Source organism: Taudactylus pleione, unplaced genomic scaffold (assembly GCF_031769625.1).
Source record: "Taudactylus pleione unplaced genomic scaffold, aTauple2 ptg001186l, whole genome shotgun sequence".
In the NCBI taxonomy this organism is placed as follows: Eukaryota; Metazoa; Chordata; class Amphibia; order Anura; family Myobatrachidae; genus Taudactylus; species Taudactylus pleione.
The window spans coordinates 511,238-538,416 of record NW_028285587.1 but is presented as its reverse complement, the minus strand read 5'-3'; the positions used below and the strand labels follow the sequence as shown (position 1 = coordinate 538,416).

Below are 27,179 nucleotides of genomic sequence, written 5' to 3'. Positions count from 1 at the left end.
CAGGGTAATTACAGCACTGAGTTATGGAGGGCAATTCAAAGTTCCTATCACACAGTATATTAACATGGTATAAAATGACTATTCACATATATTAATGACATGTTATCAACCAGACTGGAACAGATTAGGCATGTGTGGAATGTATTGCAGTTTCCTTATTCCATTATACACCCGTAGCAGAAACCCGTAGGTCCTGCTCTCTGGGATTACAGCTGTCATAGGATGATGCATTGATGCCACAAGCTCTGTAGTACTGTGTAGATAGGCATTGTCTGCACTAACCCCTCCAGCCATAATCTGCCGGCTATGGAGCCTTGTGATGGCTTGTTGTGCTGAAATAGCCCGTTTCCATCTGAATGCATGACCTGAATGGGTGTAAATGATCTGCAAGGATAGTTAAATAGCATCTGCCAGTCAGTGATGTCTGCAGATGTATCAGGGATCAATGGTTGGTGTAATGGTTGGCATAACTTCCTCACAGCACTAAGGCCTTGGCTGTGATTCCCACCAGAGCCCTAACTGCAGTCTGTATATTCATCCCATGCTTGTGTGCATTTCCTCTGGGTACTCTGGTTTCCAGCCACAATCCAAATATATACTGGTAGGTTTTCTGTCTCCCGACAGAAGGCGACCCTATTGTGTCTGTGTTTAATGTGGTAGAGAATATGGATTGTAAGCTCCACTGGGGCAGGGAATGTTGTGAAGGGCCAAATCTATGTGTGCTATATACTAACTGGTGATACAGAATAACCCCCCCACACACACACACACCATAGCAGAGCAATGAACACCCTGGTCTTTCCTTTGTTATTTTGTAGTGTCCATTGCCTTGTGGGGTTTTCCTATTCATCTGTATGATACAGTTGGAACCTCAACCCGTTAAACCAGGCTTCACATTTCCAGTGATCTTGTGTGCAGTGGTGGTAATGAGCTCAGGCGGTGTGCAGAGCCTTGTGCCCTGGGGTCAGCAATGTGGCCGGATTAGGGCATCAGCTGTTATACCACATAGAGGAAAGGGAACGTCGCACTGTACAAATGCTGATATTGTGGCTCCAGGATACATTATTGATATTAGCTGCATCAATGTTGCATGCCGGGTGTATATTACAGTGTTGTCTATGGTTGCCCAGAGTATTTTGTTGGCCACAGTGGTGTTGCATGCTGGATGTCTTCCCTGATGTTGTGTAGACGTGTACACCATTGTAACTTACACATAAAAATTTACATTTCATCTTAATTTTGGAGATGGAGTCACCTATCAAGCTTTGTTCAGTCACTTATATCATGATACGCTGACATCTTCCTGCAAACTATATGTGAGGGCAGAGTCAGGGACTGAGCTAATTGGGACCTCCTGCTGTCCTATGATGATCTGTACAAAGGCAGAGCAATCCTCTGTATAGTCTTGTCTGATCGCTATAGGAATATCAGCTGCTCTTATTCATAACTATCAGTAACTGAGAGATCGGTATACATACACTGAGAGATCTGCATATATACACTGAGAGATCTGTATGTATACACTGAGAGATTGGTATATACACCAAGAGATCTGTATATATACACTACCTGTCACAAGATGTAACACACCTCTATTTTCTAGTTTTTATTGAAATGTAAATTCAGGGAATAACCTGGAATGGTACAAAGCTGGTGACTGCTGGGGGGTAAAGAAAACAGTTTTGGTTAGCAAAAACTGAAATATATTGTGAATTTTGGAGGTATAAAAAGCCTTTATCAGAGAAGAACTGATGGGCTTAAAACCTACAACTATTTTACAGCAATGATAAAGAGGCTGCCTGTGCTGGGCACCACCACCAGCTACCGAGGGCTGGGCACCACCACCAGCTACCGAGGGCTGGGCAGCACCACCAGATACCGAGGGCTGGAAGGTCTTATAGACCAAAGAATAGAAATTCTGTCAATTAAAGCTGGCATTTTGTGAGATACTGTTGAGCTGTCTTGAAAATGATCCATAAGGTATCTAAACATCGACAATAGGGATGTGATACCAAATCGCCTGTCAAAATGCTGTCTGGTGGTAATAAACTATTGCTTCTTTAACTTAAGTGGGTGCTTTTCCTAAATTAATACTTGAACATAGCAGAATATACATTATATATATATAATTATTGAGTGCCGTGGATTTAAGCCTGCTGTATAAAGTAACATTTTGTCTTGCACCCCATTTCCCCATATGTAACCTATTTTAATACACAATAACTGCTGAAATTGTATGTACATGTAACAGTCTCACTCTCAACGCCACTTCTGGTAATCTAATGCGCTTCACCCTGGTGTGCACACATGCCTCCTCACCTCTGGGTCTTCCTCTAGTAACAATCTCACTCCCAACACCACTTCTGGTAATCTAATGCACTTCACCCTGGTATACACATATGCCTCACCTCTGGGTGTTCCTTTAGTAACAATCTCACTCCCAACTCCACTTCTGGTAATCTCTGATACACCTCACCCTGGTATGCACACATGCCTCCTCACCTCTGGGTCTTCCTCTAGTAATCTCACTCCCAACTCCACTTCTGGTAATCTCTAATGCGCTTTACCCTGGTATGCACACATGCCTCTTCACCTCTGGGTTTTCCTCTAGTAACAATCTCACTCCCAACTCCACTTCTGGTAATCTAACGCGCCTCACCTGGTATGCACACATGCCTCCTCACCTCTGGATGTTCCTCTAGTAACAATCTCACTCCCAACACCAATTCTGGTAATCTCTGTTAATGCACCTCACCCTGGTATGCGCACATGCCTCCTCACCTCTGGGTCTTCCTCTAGTAATCTCACTCCCAACTCCACTTCTGGTAATCTCTAATGCGCTTTACCCTGGTATGCACACATGCCTCTTCACCTCTGGGTTTTCCTCTAGTAATAATCTCACTCCCAACTCCACTTCTGGTAATCTAATGCGCTTCACCCTGGTATGCACATATGCCTCCTCACCTCTGGGTGTTCCTTTAGTAACAATCTCACTCCCAACACCACTTCTGGTAATCTCTGCTAATGCACCTCACCCTGGTATGTACACATGCCTCTTCACCTCTGGGTGTTTGTCTAGTAACAATCTCACTCCCAACTCCACTTCTGGTAATCTCTGCTAATACACCTCACTGTGGTATGCATGCATGCCTCCTCACCTCTGGGTGTTCCTCTAGTAACAATCTCACTCCCAACACCACTTCTGGTAATCTCTAATGTGCTTCACCCTGGTATGCACACATGCCTCCTCACCTCTGGGTTTTCCTCTAGTAACAATCTCACTCCCAACACCACTTCTGGTAATCTCTGCTAATGTGCCTCATACTGGTATGCACACATGCCTCCTCACCTCTGGGTTTTCCTCTAGTAACAATCTCACTCCCAACACCACTTCTGGTAATCTCTGCTAATACACCTCACCCTGGTATGCACACATGCCTCCTCACCTCTGGGTCTTCCTCTAGTAATAATTAACTCCAAACTCCACTTCTGGTAATCTCTGTTAATGCGCCTCACCCTGGTATGCACACATGCCTCCTCACCTCTGGGTGTTCTAGTAACAGCCTCACTCCCAACACCACTTCTGGTCATCTGTAACGCGCCTCACCTGGTATGCACACATGCCTCCTCACCTCTGGATGTTCCTCTAGTAACAATCTCACTCCCAACACCAATTCTGGTAATCTCTAATGCGCTTCACCCTGGTATGCACACATGCCTAATCACCTCTGGGTGTTCCTCTAGTAACAATCTCACTCCCAACACCACTTCTGGTAATCTGTGCTCATACATTACCGCCTGGTGTGCACACATGCCTCCTCACCTCTGGATGTTCCTCTAGTAGCATTCAGAGCTCACAAATAAGGAAAGTGGTATAAATGTCACTTCTGGTTAATTTGGCTTTGTCTCAGTGCTACTTTACCCATGAGGTTGTGCACGCGTTTCACAATAAAATGAAGATTCAACCAAACCCCCAGTAATAACAAATATACTTACTAAAAACATGTCTTAACAGTTGCATAAAGTGTACAAGATAATTAAACACAAACACAATGCACATAAACAAGCTATAATACAAAATACTTAAACAAATGACATAAGCATCTATCACTAAGTTCTCCCCAAAAATATAATAATAAGCATAATCACATCATCAAATTATCTTAATAAATAGAAAAAAAGTAAAATTAGTTAAAAAGTACACTGATATGAGATAGATATTAGATATATATGAGATGAATAGATATTAAGATAGATTTGAAAAAAATATATATTAGATATGAGATAGATGAGATGAATAAATATTAGATAGATATGAGATTAATAGAATCATATTCATTATAAAGGGCTCAGCATCTCTTAAACTAAATATTATAATCAATTGAGATACTTTTTGCCCAGCTACAGTTTAGGGTTAGTTTGATTGTATAGTTGCAGTATTGTCTGATATTGTGTTACACTGTAGAATGAGAAAAGTGAGACTATTCCTTTATACATAACCATATTGTATTCTATGTACTAGTTATTCGGGGGATTGTTATTGTACTACTGTTTAACTTGTTTTCTTCTTTGTAAACCCTGCAATTGTGTACATGTTTTTTTATATTGTAATAAATAAATTAAATATAGAATAATCTTTGTAACATGAGTATCTAATTTTATGGTCTTACCCCCATGCACTTAGCATTTATGTTATCATTTGTTATATATGGTGCTAGGTAATATACAGAATAATCCCGACAATGGTCTGCAGATTCCGGGCTTTATTCAGATTGAGGCGGAAATCCAATCACAATATGTGACTTTTTTAAAAAAAGTTGATTTCTGCGACCTATCCAGACTCAGCCGTTATCACTGATCCCACTCATGTTCCTGCCTCAGACGTGGCTGCGTGCCGCTGGAGGCGGGGTTTCACTATGAGCACTAACATTGCTAAATATTGCGGCATACAAGGGAATTATACTGCAAGTAATGGATGGAGAGTAGAAAATAAGCACCCAAGTGGCTTGAAGCAAAATTTACCCTAGGAATCCTATCCAAAATTATAAATGATTGCACATATCCCGTGATTAGTAGAAAAACCACATCAGACATGTAGATACAGAATTCTGGAAATCTACTGTCACAATCCAGTGCAAGGAATTCCCCCAGGCAGGGAGCCGGGGGGATAGCATGGCTAGGAGGCAGCTAGAGAAGTGACAGTACTAGTTCCCTCAATAAAGGTCAGTCCCAGGTGTTGGCTAGATCTAACCAGAGGCGCAGAGTATAACCCACTCTGTGGTCTTCACCAGTGACCCCTACTGTTGGGATTTGGGTTTTGCCGCACTGAGTGAGCAGGTCACGGCCCTCTGGTTAGGTACCTGGGAGTGACGGAGACTAGGTACTGACACTAGTATAATGAGTGGATTATGCACTGGTATGCTCCATGAATCATTGCAGGATTCAGAGGCAGGTTACACCAGGAAATTACACAGGAGATCCAAGCACAGAATACAAGGTGACAAGGACTAATGAAAGGTCAGATACTGGATGCTCTGGGTTACTCAGGATACAGGGTAGTGTTCAGACACTCTAGATCCAGTCGCGGAATGGAGATTACTGTTCAGGTAACTCAGAAGCGGGTTAGTGCATAGACACTATAGATTCAGTCATGGAATACAAGTAACTGTACAGGGAACAGAGATGCGGGTGAGTGAACTTGCTACACTGTATATCCAGTCACAGAATACAAGTAACTACAGGGAACACAGATGCAGGAGAATGAACTTGATACACTGTAGATAGTCATGGAATACAAGTAACTGCAGGGAACACAGATGCTGGAGAATATACTTGATACACTGTAGATCCAGCTGTGGGGATAACAGAAGTTGTTTCGTGAATTCAGGTGCAAGGAACTGAAACTAGTGCTTGTGTATGGTACAGTAGGAGACACAGAAACTGGTAAATGAGGCAAAGCTGGGTAAAAACAAGAGGATTAACTGAAGCAAAACGAGTTTCAGCATAGAGCCAGATGATGACATATACACAGGAGAATTAGATGCCAATTAGTGCTAAAATATACACAGGAAAATTAGACAGTGATTAATGCTGGAGTTTCAGCACAGAGACAAGTATTGGAGAAATCACTGGAGGAGTCTGTTCCTGGGAAACTCTGGAAAGAGTTACTGGTAATAAACAGTATAAAGCTAGGAGCAAATCCAGACGCTAGGATATAACACTGGTAGGAAAGAACTTGGAAAGCTGCAGCAGCTGGTACTGTACACACAGTCACTGGAAAAATGAAGTTGAACAGCAACTTCCTGTTCCTGGAGTCAGGCTAAATACCATTAGGGAGTTGGTGATTGCATCAGAGGATCGGCTCAGTGACCGCAGGACTACCATTGGGAGAGACCAGTCAGGTGATATGGACCAGCATAGCTGTGCCCATGCCCGCCACCACGGGGACCAGGATGCATGCACAGAATCTCAGCAGACCCTGGGAAGAATACTCAGCCACCACTCACTTCCACTCCCATTGACTGAACACCTAAGGATACTGGCATGGAGGTGAGTAGCGGCCGATCCCAGGCCGTATCCTGACAGCTATATGTTTAAATGTCTAGCCTATTTTATTGTGGGAGATACATCAATGGTCTCTCAGATCTAATTTCAGTATGATTCCAAAAGAAATGGCCCAATGAACTACATTTCCCATGATTCCTGGAGGACAAGTAACACCACTTCCTGACCACCGGACGCTGACACTTCCTTCCGGGTTTCTTTCAAGCACAAAGCACCCTAAAGATGGCAGCCGGACCTAATTATCAGACGCAAGAGAAAACTACATATCACACAATTCCCTGAAGATGCCTCCGATATCAGACCTATTCATTTTCGGGATCATGGTGACATCACTTCTGCCAACCCAATCAGGGTTTATTATTACATTGGAGATCCCCAGATCACTTTTCTATCAGGAGACCAACACTATGATACAAGCCATTACTGTCCCACACCCCTAAAGATGCTTATTTTACACATTAAGATGGACTCCTCTTCCGCTCTGCAACACCGGTACTGGAAGTGACACCATTATACAAAGGAAAACTGTAACTATAAAAATGAGCACTTTGGAAGTTACCCTCCATGCCTTAATAATGAGATAATATCTGGGACTGTGTTGGCTATAGGATGGACTACCCGGGGGAGCTGCATTCTGATACCCTGGAAGGAGAGAAGACCCTTTGTTTGCACCATCTAGTATATAGATACTAGACCTGTATCAGATATTAGTGATTCCCAACAGCATCACTGGTCACCTCACTCCAGGAAGAGCATGAGACCTACTGGGAAACAAATTTTGTTTATATAAAAAAAAGGTTGCTTATCTGAAAGATGTGGTGCTGGTCTTGCAGGGGGTACCCATAGGCACACAGCAGGTAAGTAGTGGTAGTTGTAGCAGAGGGGCATCAATACCCTATGCATTTCACTATATAGGATTCCTCAGGGATGAGGGATGTGTTCACAGAGACTCCTTATATACTAGTAATGGGCCTCAAGACTGCCCAGTGCCGTTTTGGCACCAAAATGATGTTACTTTCGGGTTATTGGTGCCAAAATGACAATACTTCTGGTTCACGGCATCTGAAAACCAGAAGTGACCATTATATGGAGACTACAGGCTCCTAAAGCTGCTTTTACATGAGGGCATAGTGCCCAATGTTCACTAGAGCTAAAACTGCTCTGGAAACTAAAGCTAAATTAGAGCTATTCCAGCCACTACCCCTTTCAGTTAAGCAACCTTTTTCTTTTTTCATTTTAAACTGTATGTAATATTTGTGCTTCACATATGAATAAAACTGGATGCTAATTACATCACGTTGTGGACACCATTCACTCATAAGATTGCTGTCCATGTGGGGCGTTCTGGAGTCTGAAGGTTCCACAAAGGCCAATTCATCACTCTGAACTGTTTGAACAATGGGGTTCTGCATTATACGGTTATATAACAAGCGTACATATGGTACGGGCAATAGCCAATTGTTCTCTATTTTATCCAATTGTATCACGAGATACCACACTATTGGGCTCTTGTCCTTTCTTCTTTTTTACTGTATCCCTAGACTATACAGCCTAACCTAATGGTGACTAGGACTGAGCTGCCACTTCTGATAAGAAGGATTCTAGTGTGAAATACTAATTGTTTTGGAATACGAAACCAGAATTAGGATCAAGCACCACAGTTCTATCTTTTATCAATTTATATATATACAGTGGGGCAAAAAAGTATTCGGACAACCACCAATGGTGCAAGTTGTTGCACTTTAAAAGATGAGAGAGGTCTGTAATTTCCATCATAGGTACACTTTAACTGTGAGACAAAATCAGTACAAAAAATTCCGTAAATCACATTGTATGATTTATAAACATTTTATTTGTATATTCTTTTGGAAATACCAGTAACATTACTTATACCAGCTAATGATACCTGTATATGAGAGGCAGAGTATGCATAGTGGTGAGTATGGTACACATGTGATTTCCATCTTCCATTTGCATAGACACCCATACATGTTTGGTGTCACTACTGTCAGTGTAAGTGAGGTATGCCATCATCACTGACTGCTAATACCAGTAACATTTCTTATACCGGGTGTGATACTATTTGCCGACAAAGCTAATACCGTCATTAAACCTGGCGACAGTGGAGACCTGATTGTGTTAAAATACCGAACACCGTAACAAAGACACTCAACATAGACCTACAATCATTATACCAAAATGTAAAATCCAGACAGTATCATTATACCAGTATATTGTTATCCTGAATGTCAAGACTCAGACGGGTTGTAAACTCGATATGAATGAAATAACAACAATTCATTATGCTCACAAAGTTGAAATACCAAAATTGCAATAAATCCGAAAGCCCAAAAGACCGAAAACCACAATGTAAGTAGGTTAAAATACCTACAAATACAATATCGACATTAACATTCCTTGACAGAAAACTGACAACTGAGTTACCGACAAATGAATTTACTGACAGAACTCCGACATATCATAAAACCGACTTTTACAATGCCAACAATAATTTACATTTATAAACTATCGGCAACTGAAATACCAAAAATAATCTCAACACACCTAAAACTGTTATTGTACCGATATTTACAATACCGACAAGTAAATAACCTCCATTCATTATCATAATAATCAGAAACCAAAATATCAACAAATAAAATACCAACAAACCTAATCTCGACACATCCATAACTATGACAATACCGATCCTCATAATACAGACAAGTAAACAACCAACAAGTGACATCAGTCAGAGGAGTCGCTAAGTCCCGTAATAACTGTCCAGATCCGCCATGTAAGAGATGGCAATGTAGACGGCTAACCCTAGGCTAAAGCGTGAGTCTGCCTTCATACTCCATCTAAAATTGAAAATAGCCGTCCCTTATTAGACGGAAAGTTAGACGCCCAAACTGTTTAATCCCTGCAAAGTACTAATGACGCGTTGAAATCCCAACGCCTGTTATCAAACCTACGCCGGGAGCCAGACGCCCGGCATACTGAACTGAGGTAAGCTGGGCGCTGGCTGCAGACAGCTGCAGGGGGGGAGGGTTAGGTGTCAGGGCTCCTGGGGGTACTTAGGGTTAGACTAGGTGAAGGGGGGGTTAGGGTTAGGGGGTAGAATAGGGTTAGTATACTTACCTTACTCAGCGATCGGTATCTTTAACTTTGACGGGCTTCTGCTGTCAGGATTTGAACCGCTGGCCAAGCAGCCGGTGGTATTACCTACTACACACATACTGTATACGCGGGATATGTATCCTAATCCTACAAGGGGGGTGCCTATCTAACCTTCCCACACATGCGGCAAACTTCTTCTTTTACTTTTGTTAAAGATGCCGGTAGTCTGGATTTTGGCATCTAGCAAAAGATAGGCGTCGGGATTTAGACCAATAACTTAATTCCAGCTTTGTGTTTTAGGCGTCAGGATATAGACCAGTGGAATCTTTTCCGCCAGTGTATTAGTTACATCCCACTAGGAGTATATCTGTATAAATAACTTTGTTGTTTAATATTCATTAACCAATTGAAATATAACAAGTATTAATTGTAGATTTTTTTTATTTTTTTAAATAATTACCTTAAACTGGATGGTGGCGTAGTAGTATTAGGTGGAGGGTTAGACAATAGGAGGATTTTTTTTATTTTATGCATGGCATGGATGTAGCTCCTATACCACCCAATAGATCCTGTCCAGCCCATCTACTGTTTTTGCGATATTTAGCATGAACCCAGAGGGATGGACTTTAATAAAATCCAATAGAATTTATATTCTAGAGCATGTGATTATGAATAATTTGGTCAGTTACAGCCTACCTATAAATACCACGCCTTTCACCACAAATAGGCCAAACTAGAAAATTTTGCTTTGGAGTTGGTCATGGATTTTAACGACCTAAAAATGGAACAACAACAGCAACCCTCCTGCACGCTTGTTCCTTCACAAAAGGGAGGTGTTATTGAACATACATGGATATTTGTTTGCTAAAAACAAGACGAGAGGTGACATTTCTTATTGGAATTGTGTGGAGAAAGAAGTGGCTACTGTTAGTCATATGCCAGAACCACAGAACCATTGATTTTGGAGAACCTGCAGTGCGTGCACACAGAGAGCACAATTATCCTCCTCGTGCCGGACAGACTGATGTACTAATCACCAGAGCTGCTCTGAAACAAAGGGCAAGATGTACAACAGAATCTCCTGCACAAATAATTCAGAATGTCACCACAGAAATGCCAACTACCAGTGCTATTGCCATGCCTAATCGAGATGCTTTGAGGAAAGTTATAAAAAGGGCCAGAAGAGAGAATTTACCTACAGAAGCTCAGTCTTTCACAGATATAAATGTGCCCCTAAATGTAAGAGAAATTGATGGTGCTGTTTTCCTGACTAAAGATACAGCCTTTGCTGGTAACAGAATATTATTGTTTTGTATAGTAGAGAACTTAATTAAACTTCAAGAGGCGCCATACTGGATTATGGATGGGATTTTTAATACCTGCCCCACTCTTTTCCATTAATTATATACTATTCATGCCATGGTTGGGACAGATGAGTCCTCCCAAAGATTCCTACCTTTGGTGTATGGTTTACTCTCCAGCAAATCCCTGGAATGCTACAAGCAATTTTTTTCAGATTTGCAGGATTTTGCAGATGAAAATGAAATCCAACTGGAGCCACATTATATCATGACTGACTTGGAATTGGGTGTCATTCATGCAACTAACACTGAGTTTGGGAGCAGTGTACACAAATGCTGTCTTTTCCACTTGTCCCAAAATATTTGGAAAAACATACAGGACACCGGACTAGCAGAACAATATGGGTCAGACCCTGAATTTCCATTACAAATGAGACATTTACAAGCACTTGCTTTCTTGACAGAAAGTGAAATCCCATCTGCCTTCATTGAATGAAAAACTCAGATGCCTGCTAACGCTCAACCAGTACTTTAATACTCTGAGGGAAATGATGTACTTGGCAAAACAGGAACGTGGAGCAACTCAGCCAGAATCCCTCCAACTTGTCCCCCCTCAATTTGGTCAGTAATACAGTAAATAATGACCTGGGTATACCCAGAACACAAAATAAATGAGAAGGTTGGCATCGCCGCTGGAACAATATTCTAGGACACAACAAATTGGGAATTTATAATCTGATTACAAATCTAATCAAGGAACAGTGCAATACAATCATTCAATGCGAAAGAGTTGTAGCCAATGTGTCCAAACCCCCCCACGTAAAGAAAATGTCACTAAAGAAAGAGCATTGCAGAATTGCATCCACACTAGAGATACAGTGGACACAATGACATTTCTAAGAGGCATTGCACACAATTTGAAACCTTAAATATTTATGTTAATGCTAAAATATAGCATAAATCTGCCGCACTTTTCTGCATATGTTAAGTAAAAGTTGACCTGTGTTATGCTTGAGTTCTTAGATTGTTTATTTTCTTTCATAATGTGATTATAACCTAATTTTTTCACTTTAAAATCTAAATATTAAGGAAGTTGCACTTTACAGAATATAAATACAAAATAAATAACTTGATTTTACTACTGCTTTGGCTTTTTTTTTTTAAATGTACACTTAGTTTAAAATATATATTTATATTTTAATACTTATTTATTATGATTATATTTAAAATGTCAATCATACTCCAATTTTTTTTTTTTTTTTTTTAAAACATATTTTATTACCGCAGCCACCATCTTTTTCTAGGATTAAATAAGTAATGCAAGGTATGTGGACAAAGTATAGGTGAATCAGTATAATTTTTATAATTTGGTTGTGTTTAATTACAAAACACCTGACATATGTTACCTGTTTTGCACCTACAGTACATACAAGTCTGTGTTTGAGTGGAATGTAGATAATAAACCTGCGCCCGAGATGCCACCGGGGTTTATATTCCAACACCTAAATCCCCATTGTGGACTTCAGATACGCATCTAAATATATCTATCCAACCTGTTGTAGACTGCTAACGATAGCTGTCATCTTCCAGTCTCTAAACCACTAGACCATGCATATCCTGCGTATTCTAGATGGATAACCCTAGCAGCTGTACATACAGGGTTAGTCACAATGATTTTGATCCTAACCCATCCCCCCTGGTTTCCTAAACCTTGCTCGCACTACGGGCGATGGCTGTGAAGCACAGGTTCAAATCCCGACAAGAGGAGATCCCGATGCTGGCTGTTACATACCATAACTGTCCACCCCCCTAACTCTTAACCATCCCTTAGGGTGCCTAACCTTAAAACTCCAGGGGTGGTGTCTGACCCAAAGCCCCCCCCCCCCACTGGGGCTGAATAAACCTAACTTCCCCCCCACACCTTAAACCTCAAACTCCCAGAGGGGTTTCCTAATGCTAATTCACACCAGGAGTACTTAAATCTAACGTGCCCCTGCCACCCGCGGATACAGAATTACGCCGGACTGACTTCGTTCGATCTGGCATCTTTTGGCATTCTAAAATCGGTATTAAGATAGGCGTCAGTATTTAGACACATATCTTAATTATCTCATATAAATTTATGCATCAGTAAATCTAATGACAGCATTTAGTCCGACGGAATATTAATTACCTCCCCGTAAAACTATACTAATCCGCTGAAGCATGGTAAGGGATGCCGGGCGTGTCGATTTAGATGTCAGCATCTCACACCCCGTCTAGGTACACCCGTCTAGGTTTATGCATCTGTCTTTAGTAGTAGATGTAGTAGTAGTCGGTATGAAGATGTACAGCATCACGTACACCAGCAAATCAACTTATATGAAATGAAATACCGACAAACTAACCTTTAACACCCCCAACCCTAACTCTCCCCCCGGTGGCACCAAGGGCCCATAACCCCTCACCCCCTTAGCCTCACCACTGATAAAAAATATTTGCCTAAATCACGATGCCATAACTTAATCATCCGCCATCCTAGCTGTGAGCTGCGGTGGTGTATGAATTATTTAGATATTACATAAATATTTTGGAAGCAAATGTAAAGTTTTATTCACAGCCCTGATAAAATGGCCGCCTGCAAACCAAACATATCGGAACCTATTTTTCCTTTACCAATTATTTTTGCCGTTCCTAGGGGATGAATGAAGTGACATGTTCTGTAGCCTGTGAGATAACCAATAACAATGTCTAGAGTTGAACAAGGGGATTGCTCATATTTTCACGCTTTGTGTTTAATATAAAAGCTTTGACACGCCCTAGCATAGTTGCCATTTTCCTTGCACTGAAACTGTTGGTGACAGCATTGAGGGAATCGGCTTTTATTGACAACTGCTAACTGGTGATTAACTGATCGAGATAGCAAATACCATATTGCTCCTGAAAGTTTTTTTTATCAATGTAAGTGTTTACGGTTATTAAAAAATTTTTTTGGGAGAGTTAATAAAATACTTTTATAAATATTACATGTATCCCCTGTCCCCCCACCACACCATCCTTTAGTGGTGCCTAACCCACAGCCACAGTAAATCAAACACCCCCCCGATGCCATACAGATGGACACTGGACGCTTCGTTCGGTCTGGTGTCCTTCAGCATTCCAGCGTCGGTCTTGAGAAAGACATTGGTATTTTGACGCCTATTCTTAATCCTCTGGAATTTAGGTGTCAGTAAATATACTGCTGGCATTTAGTCCGGCGGTATATTAACTACATCACTTATATGTTAGTTAATTCAAATGTTATCATACTCTGGAATTAGCACCCCATACTGTGCCTATTTTCTAGGTTTCCTCATATAAGGGTCTATTTACTAAGCTGTGTTAGGAGACAGAGTGAAAAGTGATAAGAAAGTGATAAGGTGCCAGCCAATCAGCTCCCAACTGTCATTTTTCAAACACAGCCTGTGAGGTGGCAGTTAGGAGCTGATTGGCCGGCACCTTATCACTTTTCACTCTGTCTCCTAACAATGCTTAGTAAATAGACCCCATAATTAGCTATACCTATGGATCATTTGAATTGTGTCAATTTAATGAACACAGATGTGCACCTGATGTGTGAGATAGAAAATGTGTATTATGTGGTGACCCAATTTTATAATCAATGGTCTATATAATATCTAAATTAATAATCTTTGTTTCTGTTGTTGGTGGGATTATTGATTAGTGTGTGTGTGTTTATAGATAATCTAATGCATGTATCCAAAAATATGGTATTGAGAAAACTAAATATTTTTATTTTTTTAAATGATGAAAGTTTAAAAATACATTTATATTTTGGTACAACAATAATTTTAATACACTTTTAGCACCTGCAAAACACGTTTAATGCACAGATGAATGCCTGGTAACATGGGAGAGATATACATTTATAATTGGATGAATGTATATATTTGAAATGCAATGTAGTTGTAATACTGAAGGCCAGGGTGCCGTCTGTTTAAAAGAAGCCCTCAATCCTCAAGCCAGTCTAACAGTCCTAGTTTAAAGAAAATACATAATGAAGAATTTGATAATGCTTAACTTAGACAGGTAGTGAAACCATGGATATCCTTAAAACATGACCTGTATAAATGCATTTAGTAATTAGTGTAGTAAACAACATTATAAGTTCAACATTTAAAATTTTGAAAACATTTAAAATAATAAGTTTAGTTTGTTACACAGATTTAATTTTTCAGATTGCATTATTTTTTAATCGCTTTTATGGGATATAAATAATTTATTTTTAACAGGATGTAATTTTGTATCAGGATCACATCATACCAACGCTCACCATTATGGAGCTTGAATGTTGCCGCCAGTATAACTGTGGCTACAATCCAGTTATGTCAAATTATACTAACTTTTGTGGGGTAGGGTTAATCGCAAGGGTGAAGTGAAGGGTAACGTATTGATGTAAGGTTATTAAAGGTTAGTGGAAGGGGATTTGTTAATTAACTTTAGACGTGTGGGATGTCACTGAGTATTCCTGGTCTGTGATCCAGTACACAACCTGATTTACCTTGTTTAAGGTCTTTTTACTTTATAAAAGTGTATGTGTAATTTTGAAACTGTTTGAGTAGTCATTTAATTTTTTGCTTTTTTTTGAGTAAGTCTTTAAATAATGTTTCTTTTTTAATAGCTATTTAAACCATGTCCGTGGAGGTGAGGACACAAGAAGAAACTGAACGTGACCAGAGGATCGATCCAGAAGAAGCAAACCAAGACACCTCAACAATGGAGACTGTCAATGTTTCACATGATGAAGATGAGTCTGAAGATAAAGGATCAAGGCAGAGAGCCCCGAATTTCAGCACAAGGCAAATGGAGACCCTCATCTACCAGGTATTTCTTCACACCTCTCTGCTTTTGGTTCGCAGGCAAAGAACATGCACCACAAATTCAAAAATTCAACATGGGAAAAGATTTCACAAGCCGTTTCTTCAGTCAGTAAAACAGAACGCACACCGGAAAAATGAAAGAAGAGCCATCGTGACTGTAAAAGGACAACTAATACCAAAATCCAAGATGGAAATGACCTGGAGGAAGAATGAGAAAAGAAGATACAGACACACTTCGATATGGTCAGGGAGGAAGAAGTTCCAGGCACTAGCTCACAAGGTATGTATGTCATTTATAATTATTATTTGGTTGTTTTTTTCTGTTTTTATAAGTAGTGAGGTTTAAGACTTGTAATTGTCAGAACTAAATGTCCAATTTTCATTGTGGTTATTGTATAAGAACGCTAAACAAGAGCAGTAAAAAATCCAGACCAACAAAGAAGGAAACAATTACAAGAAAGAAACATGCAACGACACCATCAGAAACAGAAGGTAAATAATATAGTTATTTACTTTGCTTTAAAAATGTTTGAACATTATACATAAAATTATTAAATGATTTAAAAAAAAAAATATATATATATATATATATATATATATATATATTGTATATATACAGGAGAAGAGAGAAAGAGAAGAGTTTCTTTTGTTGAGGAAGAACATGACAGCGAAAGTGAACCAAGGACAGCGGACGCGGCAATAACCATGTTGGACACAGGTATGCATGTTTAACCAAAATGTACAATGTATTTACTTAGTAGAGACATTGAATAATTATTGATTATAATTAATTTTTAAGCTATAAAACATAAAGCAGTGTTTTGTCCATTATGGTTGTGCTTGAAATAGTCAGTCAGAATTACAATGCAAACATTACTACACATTTTGGTCGATATTATATGCCTCACCCTCTCATTACTCTAACCCTCATTACCTAGTGATAGAGCCTAAAATCTCACCTAGTAAGTACACTTACTCTAACACTCACCATACCCTATACCTAACCCTGTTCCTTAGTGCCTAAATCCAACCCTATCCCCAACTACATTAGTTAATTGGAGTGGGGAACATTTATTACATTTAAATTTTAGAAAGTTCATTCACGAGCTAAAGAAAATTGCACTCTGGGTATATGTATAAATTGGACATAAATATGTAAAAACTCGATGATATGGTTAACTTTTCATCTTCATAGTGGTTAGTCCAAAATGAGACAGATGTTCTATTCCCATAAAAGTATCTTTCATTGCTGAGAGAATTTTGTCAATTAAAGACTTGTGGATAAAATTTAACTGTGAAATGTGGAAGCTGTGCACTTGAACACTTTGGTCCAGATGTACTAAGCTCTGGAAAGTGATAAACTACCAGCCAATAAGCTCCTAACTATCATTTTTCTAACACAGCCTGAAACATGACAGTTAGCAGCTGAGTTGTTGGCTGTTTATCACTTTCCAGTGTATAACTTTTCACAGCTTAGTACATCTGTCCCTCAGGGACAAGCGCAGTGAGAATAGTAATCTTGTTTACTATGAAATGATTGCAGCATGATGCAAGATTAAATATACTGGACTTCAACTAAGGTACAGGAAAATACTGTTTTCTTATTCTCAGTAGATTGGAAAAGTGTATGAGAACTCCTGTTATCTGTTGTGCTTACACCCAGCAGTAATTTTTTTTAATGAACATTTATAATTAACTCTGGTGAATATCCACAATATTTTTTGGGAAATCACAAAGCTGTCTCATCAATGAAAAAGACTTATGGAAATAAAACATCTAGATTGTATGTGAGTACAGTACACATTTGTTTAAATTAAACTTAAAATACTTGAGAACACCTATTGCATAGTGAGTGGAGTATGCCACTTTTTATTCATCAACTCTTCATTGTGGGATTCTGCAAGAACTGATGATTACATAAAGGGAATCTGATTTAGTACATATACCACACACTCCACTAGTGATTTTTCTTGGGTTATCAATACTCATAACAGAATATGACATTGGTAAAACATTAATATGTTGGAATCTTAAAGCAGAAAACACAGAAAGAACAGTTCCTTCTGACCAGGAAGAAACCGTAGGTGAAAGGGAAGCCAGGACTATAACCACAGTACAAGGTTTTCTTGACACAGGTATGTCTGTTTCAAAATAATCAAAGTTTCATTCACTGTACTGTTCTACATCGACATAATCACTACATACCGTTGTTATAATGTAATGTTATTAAATTTTCATTTTTTAAATTGTTTATTTTTTCTATTAATCAACATAAAAAAATATATATATATATATAATTTTTTTTTTTTTTAAATATACTGTATGTGTGTATATATATATATATATATATATATATATATATATATATATATAAAATTGTTTTTATAATTGCAGGAGGACAAAGTACAATAGATAGTAACAGATATTGCATCTGGAGCATCATCCTCACCAAACTTGCAATCAAATGAAGAAAATGCACCTCAAAGAGAGACTATTAGTAAGGACCCAATAAATATTATACATAAAAAAAAGTAAGACGTTTTTATTTTTTAATATCTTTGCGTTTATTTACATAATTTTAAATTTGTTATATTAATACTGCAATAATAGGAGCATCGTGAATGGAAGGAACAGAAAATAAGTGAAGATCACAAATGGTTTAAACAAAGGAGAAAAGAAGATCGGGAATGGTTTGAACAAAGGAGAAGAGAAGATCGGGAATGGTTGAACAAAGGAGAAGAGAAGATCAGGAATGGTTTGAATAAAGGAGAAGATCAAGAATGGATAGAAGAACAAAGGACAGAAGATCTGATATGGATGGAACAACATTTTAACAGCCTGGCGCAGAGCATGAACCAGATTTCAAATATACAGCTAAATCACTCATGCAGTTGGGAAACGATAGGCCAGTACTTTGGTCAAATGACTACAACGTTTGATGTGCTTTTTAGTCATCTCCAACAGATGGACAGCCACTTTAACCATATGATAGTGTGACAGCATCAAGGCAACACAAACACAAGATTGATTGCCAACCAACTGTAGCTGTTGACGGACAATATCAAAAGATCCTCTGAAGTAGATCCACATCTACAAACTGAACAGGTTGCAATGCCATCAACGTACAGTGTAGTCCAGCAAATGCATGAAGAAAATAGAGAGCTTCGGATGAGGATGGAAATGGAACGGATGCAATTCTCAAGCCAGGAAGAACAGGACCCGGAACCAAGAACTGATGAACCATGATTTTTAAAAGTAAAATAGATTTTTGATTGTAACCCTATAAATGTATTGATTGATTTTTTGTCAGGGGTTGAGGATGTGTTTTGTTACACTCCTTTTATTTTTTGGGGGTAAAAGATGTTTTGTTGGGGGTGTTTTTTTTGGAGTTAGACTGGGCGTAAGGGGTCTGCATCCTACTTTGGTGCGCAGGACCCTGTGATGACAGCACAAGGATATCGGGCTGAGAGTAGGACTTGGGGACAAGGTGCTGGTTGTTTTTTCTTTCGGGAAGATTGAAGCTTCATGCCATGTTTGTTTTCCTCCGCCATTGTGTCCAGGAGAAGCGGGGCGGCATGAAGGGACCAGCCTGCCACTAGACGGGGAGGAACCAATGAGGCTGGCATAGAGCTGAAAAGGCGGTGGGCAGACGGTAAGCGCAAAGATTCTCTGGGGCTTCCCCCACAACATTTTGTTTTAAGATAAAGTAATACTTGAATAAAAAAGGGATAGTCATCATCCCAGCTTAAGGGATGCTCACTGTAATTACCATTACTAGAATACAAACAGTGGCCCTAATTCTACAAGTAACACAAGTGCAACTCTGCAGTCAGATGATTCTTTCATTCTTCGTATATACATCTTAGTTACAGTGTGTATGCAAACTAGTCACTAAAATAGGGAATGCGATTGCAATGTATACACAGACCCACCTGGAAGTGATTGACATGAAGTATCATTGGTGGGTGGTGTGGGAGTGTGGTCAAGCAAGTGCAGGCGTGTCACTGTATATGAATAAAGTTGCAGGGGTATGTATAATTTATCCATTGCAAACCTATATGCAGCCTGAGCAATCACTGTGTGAAGGGGGAGGATTTATGTTGTGCTGCGTCTCTAAGTATTGAGCTGCGAGTGTATTGTGATGGCATTCATTTCAAAAACTTTTCAGCGTGCGTGTGCAGGATTGCTATCCGTGCTGAATCAAGCCCAGTGTCAGCTTCCCAGCTACAGAATGCAAAACATAGGCATGCAGAAGGTAAGTTTCAGAGGTTAAGGGAGTGTTAGGTCTAGGCACAACCGGTGCGTTAGTGTTAAGTTGCGGGAGGGGGATTTTAGGTTGAGGCACCACCAAGAGGGACTTGGGGTTAGGCACCACAGTGGGGGAGGTTAGGTACCATAGGGGGGAGGTTAGGCACCACTAAGGGAGGGTTCCAGTTAGGGGTTGGGGGAGAAGGGGAGGGTTAGTATACTTACCATGCCCAGTCAGGATCTTCAGAGTTTGTGATTGCAACGTCAGTATTTAGTGAGATACTTACCAGCCGTCAGAATTTCATACACAGAGCTATAGAAAATAGTTGGCTAAATATTTATTATACGAAAGAAGAACTGTTTCAATAATTTAGGACTGTGTGTTATTGTTTTAAATAACATATTGGAGTATAGTTAGATTTTAATCTTATTTTTTTTCATAGCTAATAGAGGAATTTGAACTAGTGAAAATGGATTTAAAAAATACAAGTCAATAAATAAAAAACATTTATACAAATACAATAACAAAATTATACAAAGAAAAACATATAATGTATTGTTTAATTTGTCTTAAGCAAAGTATTTCTTTTTTATTTGCATGAATAAGAAATAATGTATATTTCATATTTTTTAGCTTGTAAATGTTAAACTAAAATTTTATGTTGATTTGCTAAATTTATGTTGATTTGCTTTGTGAATAAAACATGGCTTGCATTATTTTTTTAACTTTAAATAAATAATAATAAACATAACTCTTTATTGTATTTTTATCAAAATATGTAATATCGACTTGCCATATAAAATTAAACATGCGTGTGTTTGTGTATACACAAATGCAGGTCCGTTTATAGGGGCAGGCGACCCATGCAATTGCATAGGGCGCTCCGCTCCTACCCCTGCTTACAGGAACGCTGGCCTCTGAAGCTACCGAAGGCTAAAGAAGCATTTACTTCAGAGAACAGCAGCGTTCCCAGTAGTGCACTGCGAGGGTGAAATCATTGTTACCCACGCGGTACAGAGCCTACCCTGCACACCCGATGGATAAAGTTAGATCAAGTCAGAGGCGCAAGGCAGCAGCAGCAGTAGAGACGCTCGGAGGCTGGAGAAGACAAAGTGGTCAGGTAAGTTATACTAAGTAGGCTGGGGGCGCAGCATACGGGGCACTACTATATGTGATAAAAACAACAGGGGACAATGCATAAGTGGCACTGCAAAAGGGTCAAAGCTACAGGAGGCACTGCATAAGGGCCAAAGATATAGGAGGTACTGCATAAGGGCCGCAAATACAGGAGGCACTGCATAAGGGCCACAAAAATGGGAGGCACTGCATAAGGGGCATAAATACAGGAGGCACTGCATAAGGGCCACAAATACAGGAGGCGCTGCATAAGGGCCACAAATACAGGAGGCGCTGCATAAGGGCCACAAATACAGGAGGCGCTGCATAAGGGCCACAAATACAGGAGGCGCTGCATAAGGGCCACAAATACACGGGGGCACTATTGCCTGAGAGCCATTGGGGGAGGCCGCCTGTGAGCTGTAGGGTTGGAATGGTAAGGGAGGGGGCTGGAGTGACACATGGAGGAGCTGAAGTGTGTATTAGGTGAACTTTGCTCTTTCAATGTATTTTATGTGGTTCTGGATTTCAAAACGTTTAATTTACCTGCTGTTAAATTTTTTTGGGCTGAGCGACGGCTTCCACAATTGCAATATTGGACTCCGCCAGGGATAAAGAAGGCACTGGGACATGCTATCGATGGGTCATGGAGTGCACCATTATCTGGGGGGGGGAGGGAGGAGGGAGGAGAGAGAGAGAGAGGTATTAAAAATGCCCACAGCAGAAAAGCAGGCCTACTACATATTTGCTTCTAAAGCTAGAGGCAGGACTAAAGACAGACATCTATATTCAAAGGTCTGTCTAGATCTAGATGCCAGAACCCCGACGGATGGCTTCCAGAATGCAGGTTAGCAAAACTATAGTAGCTGTTAGCTATGGGGGGAGGGTTAGTTTTAGGCCCCGCATGAGGTTTAAGATTAGGCTAGGGGAAGGGGGGGGATGATGTTTAGACATCTCCCTTGTAGGATTAGGATACGTATCCCGTATACACAGTATGTGAGGATATTCCCGAGTCAGCGCCGCTCACACCGCAGTCGGGTCTGCATAGACCCGGCTTTTGCGGAGTGAAAGTGGTCGCTTGGAGATGACGTCATCTCCAAGCGCCACTGAAGCCGGACCAATCGGCCGGCTAACAGCGCACTCGAGGACATCGTGACCCGGAGTGCGCTGTTCTCACAGCAGGGTTTCACGGGCTACGCCCGTGTTAAACCCTGCTAGTTAACTGGGTTGGATTGCCGGGTCACTCGACCCGGCGATCCAACCCTCTCCCCTTTTACACCAGGGAGCTGCCCGGGTTAACCCTTCAAAAACCCGGGTTTTAGCTCCGGTGTAAAAGGGGTATTACTTGCCCTCTACTAAGGGACAGGTATGGCCGTTGTAAACGGGATGGCCGGCTATTTTTAGATGGTGTATGAAGGCAGAACTCGCGCATTAGCCTGGGGTTAGCCATCTACATTGCCGTCTGTTCCATGGCGGATCTGGACAATTACGGGACTTAGCGAGACTCCTCTGACTGATGTGACTTCTTGGTTGGCTTTTGTCGGTATTGTGACAGTGAAGGGAGATTGTTTACTTGTCAGTATTGTGATCGGTATTGTCATAGTTATGGATGTTTATATGGGAAATGGGCTTCAGACTGCACACCTTGAACACACATATATATATATATAATTGGACGTACTACCTGTGGAGACAATTGATATATGCACAAAAAAAAGAAGTACAGGTGCTCAACTCCAAATTAACTGATTGTATATAAATAAATACATTTTTGCAATGAATAGATGTTTTTGGCATAATCTTGGCCAAGGTTATGGGCCTATCCACCGCTGCCAGGTAGGTCCCTAACATACTAGGATTCAAATCCAGAGCGCAGGACATCCCCAAACTGGCCCAGCCAAGCCACCCCAGGGCACCACCATAGTAAGAAAAGTGCAGTGTAAAAGATAGCTAAGAGCAGCCTAGGCTGCATATAAAGAATGAAAATAAAAAGTGAAGTACATATATAATAAACAGTGAAGGGTTAAAATGTTATAACACATTTTAACCCTTCACTGTTTGTTTACAACACACTATGGGCCTGATTCAGCAAAGGACACAGATGCGAATTTGCACGCACCCAGTTGTTTTGCACTGCGCATGCGTATGAGTGGCAGTGCACCCGCGCAAACTGCCCAATGCGATTGGATACCGATCACAGTGAGCACGCAGTCTCATTGCACATTGATTGACAGGAAGTGACCGTTCGGCCATTACAGGCACATTAATAATTAAGCCCCTGCGATGGAAGATGCAGCCTGAGCTCTTACTGCGTACAGGAAGTTTAGCAATTCTGTGGGAGGGTCAGGTCAACCACTATTGTGTGCATGGGTCCGATGTAGAGACAAACTTCTAAACAGAAATCCCAGTGAAAAAATTGAATATATAAAAATCATGATACAAAGATCAGTAAATGATGAGATAAGTGAACAAGAATCCAAATATGTAATTAAGTAAGATCCAGTTCTCCCAGTAATTTATATCTTACCAAAGATACATAAGGATCAACAAAACCCACCGGGACGCCCCATTGCGGGAACTGACTTAGTTTCCTCTAACCTATCACACTTCTTCGATTCATTTTTACAACCAGAAGTTATCAAACTGAAATCCTATGTAAAGGATACAATGGATGTAATTAGAAAAATATAGGGAATTAACCTTATGGAAGAAGCTTCTTGGTTACAGCAGATGTAAGTGCATTGTACACCATTATTGACCATGAGGCAGGAGTTAAGGGTGTAGAATATGCATTGAGAAAGAATCCTCTTTTTAATGATAAAAAGATAAATTTTATTAAAGAAGCCATTTTATACATTTTACAAAATGGCTATTTCTGGTTTGATGGACAGTTCTATTTACAACTTAGGGGGACTGCTATGGGCACCCTTTTGCACAATCTTATGCCAATTTATTTATGGGATGGTGGGAGGAGTCAACAATATGGGAAAATAATGATTTTATTCACAATATAGTTTTATGGGTTAGATATATCGATGATATATTTTTTATCTGGAACGGGACAGAGGACAACCTTCTTTTAGTTTGTGACATTTTAAAAAACTCTCTTTTATATTAATTTAGTTTTTAACAAGAATAAATATGAGATGAATTTTTTAGACTTAATTTATAAAGGAGATAAATTAAACACCAAAAATGATAGTTAACAAACTGACAGTAACGCCTACATATACACCACCAGTAATCATCACCCGAGGTTGCTAAAAAATGTCCCAAAGGGCCAGGTTCAGAGAATTAGAAGAAATTGTACCAACGAAAATGTATTCCAACAAGCAGAACTCAAAAATAAGTTCATTGTAAAAAGATATGATACAAAATCAATTGAAGACAATATTGAAGAGATGAAAAAAATCCCCCAGAGAAATTTGCTGGAGTGCAGAAAACCACAATCGCAGAATAATCATCCAAGACTCCCTTTCGTGTCCACTTTCAACAATCAGTATCATTCAGTAGAACAGATTTTTAAAAAACATTGGCATATTTTAACCTTTTAAAAGATATTACCCCTGTACCTGCTTTCACATAAAGAAAAGCGCAAAATATGAAAAATAAAATTGTGAAAAGTGCAATCCCAGAAAAAAGGCGCAATAGAATAAAAACCACTGGATTCCATCGATGTGGAAAGTGCATCCCATGTAGGACCCATCAACATCAAAAATGTAAGGAGACCTATTAATCAACAACCACGACAGGTTTTTAAAATACAGGATTTCATTACCTGTGAAAGCACTAATTGTATATACATTATAGAATGCACTTGTAATCTCCAATATATTTGAAAAACAAAAAAGGAAATTAAAAGATAGATGGGGGAACATGAGGAGCATTAAAAGAGGGTATTAAAATCACACACTAAACATTTTAAATTAAAATATGCATGTTCTACGGCAGGTATCAAACATATTATAGGTATTAAAAAAGTTGAGGGAAACTGGAGAATAATAAAAATCAGATATGTCTAGCCAAAACGGAAATGAAAACCATATATGAGCTGAGGACCCTGGAACCTTTAGGGTGAAACAGCGATTTTGAGCTTAAATGGTTTTTTTAAATTCATGAATTATCTTATCGGCTTCTTACGTTTTTTTTTTTTAATATTTTTTACTCATATTTATAAGTATTTATGTAATCGTATGTAATACTAGATGATTTTTCTCTATAGTAGATATGGAATTCACTATGACAAATGTATTCTCCTTTTATATATCATTTAAATGTTTATTTTTAAATTGGTGATGTTATTCAGTGTATTTAAACTGTTAAACCATGGTGATGTCATTTTAATGTGGGAGGTTTTTATTATCTATCCCATTTCTTATAGAAAAGTGTTGTCTCCTAAGTACATTACCCATCCTGTCTAAATAGATGGAAGGTCTTCCCCCCATACTGCCCATGTGACTTGATGGGCATGAAGCCCCACACATGCATGATACATTCCAGGCGTGTGGACATCACGTGAGCGGAACGATCCACGTGTTCACAAAATGCTCGATGCCGAAGACTCACTTTAGATGATGTATTTCCGGTGCTCCACCACGTGGTGGAAGCGTTTCAAGTGTTGGAACACACTAGGTGGTAAGGATTCGATCGAGAATTATAACCACTATTAGATTCTCCTCCATTTATAGGAATGGAGAACGGGAGCTTTAGCACTTATTCCTTTCATACCAAATTGGTTAATACTTGATTAGAATAAATGGTTTCTCACCTGTGTGACTTCTCTGATGTGTAACAAGACTTAATTTCTGTGTAAAACATTTCCCACACTCAGAACATGAAAATGGTTTCTCACCTGTGACTTCTCTGATGTGCAATAAGCTCTGATTTGCTTGTAAAAATTTTCCCACACTCAGTACATGGAAATGGTTTCTCACCTGTGTGACTTCTCTCATGTATAACAAGATGTGATTTCTGTGTAAAACATTTCCCACACTCAGAACATGGAAATGGTTTTTCACTTGTGTGACTTCTCACATGTGTGACAAGAGATGATTTCTCTGTAAAACATTTCCCACACTCAGAACATGGAAATGGTTTTTCACCTGTGTGACTTCTATGATGTGAAATAAGATTTGATTTCTTTGTAAAACATTTCCCACACTCAGAACATAGAAATGGTTTCTCACCTGTGTGAATTCTCTGATGTATAACAAGATTTGATTTCTTTGTAAAACATTTCTCACACTCAGAACATAGAAATGGTTTCTCACCTGTGTGAATTCTCTGATGTATAACAAGATTTGATTTCTTTGTAAAACATTTCCCACACTCAGAACATGGAAATAGTTTCTCACCTGTGTGACTTATCTGATGTCTAACAAGAGCTGATTTGGGAGTAAAACATTTTCCACAATCAGAAGTGACTGTATCACTGCTATGATCTGTACTATGTGCAACAATATGTGAGTAACCAGAAGTACATTCTTCAAAAATAGAGGGATCAGATGGTATATCTGCACTAAGAAGTGATGGATGTATATTTAGGGTTATGTAATTTTCTTCCAGAGATCCTTGTGTGTGGTTATCTTCTAATTTAAAATCTGGAGACAAAACAAGATGTCCCTCCGAGGTCTTCCTTGTATTCTCTCCACCTGGTAGAAATAAAATAGTTATCCAAGTATCCCACAGAAAAGGCATCATTAATTAATATTATTCTCACCCCTATTCCCAGAGATTTGTGCTTAGTACAACATCATGCAGAACACTCTGGGCTTCTACCGTTCACACTCATACACATAATATAGGAGAAGAAACAAACCTTACTAAATAGATCAGAACCCTAGGACTCTAGGCTCATTTTACTATCCCAGGAGCCGGCCAGCCCTAGATAATGCCCAAGGGGGAACTTTCACCCGGTTCCCAAGTTCTAGGCAAAGGGTGATAGATCTATCCCTCACTATTGACACAAAA

At 39.6% G+C, this 27,179-nt stretch overlaps 1 protein-coding gene across 1 annotated transcript in view; it reads right to left on the bottom strand.

Moving 5' to 3' along the window:
• Positions 1-27,179, bottom strand: part of LOC148451068 (uncharacterized) — a 260,573-nt gene that overhangs the window by 210,547 nt on the left and 22,847 nt on the right. The gene's annotated exons all lie outside the window — the stretch shown is intronic.